The sequence below is a fragment of the Coturnix japonica genome, unplaced genomic scaffold (assembly GCF_001577835.2).
Source record: "Coturnix japonica isolate 7356 unplaced genomic scaffold, Coturnix japonica 2.1 chrUnrandom676, whole genome shotgun sequence".
Classification (NCBI taxonomy): domain Eukaryota; kingdom Metazoa; phylum Chordata; class Aves; order Galliformes; family Phasianidae; genus Coturnix; species Coturnix japonica.
The window spans coordinates 19,567-21,655 of NW_015440040.1; the positions used below are offsets into that span (position 1 = coordinate 19,567).

Consider the following 2,089-nt stretch of genomic DNA (forward strand, 5'->3'; position numbering starts at 1 on the left):
GAACGGAGCGGTACCGAGTGGACAAGAACTGAACGGAGCGGTACTGAGTGGAGCAGCACAGAGCAGAGTGGCACAAGCACCAAACAGAGCGGTACCGAGTGGGCAAGAACCGAATAGAACGGTACCAAATGGAGCGGTACTGAGTGGACAAGCACTGAATGGAGCGGTACCGAATGGAGAAGTGCTGAATGGGGCGGTACCGAGTGGACAAGCACCGAATGGAGCGGTACTGGGTGGACAAGGACCAAATGGAGCGGTACCGAGTGGACAAGCACCGAATGGAGCGGTACCGAGTGGACAAGAACCAAATGGAGCGGTACTGGGTGGACAAGAACCAAATGGAGCGGTACTGAGTGGACAAGAACCAAATGGAGCGGTACTGAGTGGAAAAGAACTGAACGGAGCGGTACCGAGTGGAGCAGCACAGAGCATAGTAGCACAAGCACCAAACAGAGCAGTACCGAGTGGGCAAGAACCGAATAGAACGGTACCGAGTGGAAAAGAACCGAATGGAGCGGTACTGAGTGGAAAAGAACCGAACGGAGCGGTACTGAGCGGACAAGAACCAAACGGAGCGGTACCGAGTGGACAAGCACCTAATGGAGCGGTACCGAGTGGACAAGAACCAAATGGAGCGGTACCGAGTGGACAAGAACCGAACGGAGCGGTACCGAGTGGACAAGAACCGAACGGAGCGGTACCGAGTGGACAAGAACCGAATGGAGCGGTACCGAGCGGACAAGAACCGAACGGAGCGGTACCGAGTGGACAAGAACCGAACGGAGCGGTACCGAGTGGACAAGAACCAAATGAAGCGGTACCGAGTGGACAAGAACCAAATGGAGCGGTACCGAGTGGACAAGAACCGAACGGAGCGGTACCGAGTGGAAAAGAACCGAATGGAGCGGTACCGAGTGGACAAGAACCGAATGGAGCGGTACCGAGTGGAAAAGAACCGAATGGAGCGGTACCGAGTGGACAAGAACCGAACGGAGCGGTACCGAGTGGACAAGAACTGAACGGAGCGGTACCGAGTGGACAAGCACCAAATGGAGCGGTACCGAGTGGACAAGAACCAAATGGAGCGGTACCAGGTGGACAAGAACCAAATGGAGTGGTACCGAGTGGACAAGGACCAAATGGAGCGGTACCGAGTGGACAAGAACCAAATGGAGCGGTACCGAGTGGACAAGAACCAAATGGAGCGGTACCGGGTGGACAAGAACCAAATGGAGCGGTACCAGGTGGACAAGAACCAAATGGAGCGGTACCAGGTGGACAAGAACCAAATGGAGCGGTACCGAGTGGACAAGAACCAAATGGAGCGGTACCGAGTGGAGAAGCACCAAATGGAGCGGTACCGAGTGGACAAGCACCGAATGGAGCGGTACCGAGTGGACAAGAACCGAACGGAGCGGTACCGAGTGGGGAAGAACCAAATGGAGTGGTACCGAGTGGACAAGCACCGAATGGAGCGGTACTGGGTGGACAAGAACCAAATGGAGCGGTACCGAGTGGACAAGCACCGAATGGAGCGGTACCAAGTGGAGAAGCACCAAATGGAGCGGTACCAAGTGGACAAGCACCGAATGGAGCGGTACCGAGTGGAAAAGAACCGAATGGAGCGGTACCGAGTGGACAAGAGCACCTGAATGGAGCGGTACCAGGTGGAAAAGAAACCGAACGGAGTGGACGAGTGGAAAAAGAAACGACATGGGAGCGGTACCGCGAGTGGACGAAGAACGAATGGTGCGGTCCGAGTGACAAGCATGAATGGCAGCGGTACCAGGTGGAAAAGCGGAACGGAGTGGTAAGAGTGGAAAGAAACGAATGGAGCGGTACCGAGTGGACAAGAACGTGGAGCTGGTACGAGTGGACAAGCATGAATGGAGCGGTAACTCGCTTTAGTGGAAAGAACGCAATGGAGCGGTACCGAAGTGGAAAAGGAACCGAATGGAGCGGTACCGAGTGGACAAGAACCGAGTGGAGCGGGTACGAGTGGACACAGCACTGAATGGATGCCGTAACTCCTAGAGCCTTTGCTGGTCGTTGTGGTCCCCGCCTGAGTGGAAAGAACCGAACGGAGTGG

General features: G+C 55.5%; 1 protein-coding gene across 1 annotated transcript in view; it reads right to left on the bottom strand.

Annotated features, from left to right (window-relative positions):
• Nucleotides 1-2,089, bottom strand: part of LOC107307564 (nascent polypeptide-associated complex subunit alpha, muscle-specific form-like) — an 8,831-nt gene that overhangs the window by 1,423 nt on the left and 5,319 nt on the right. The window lies entirely within an intron of this gene.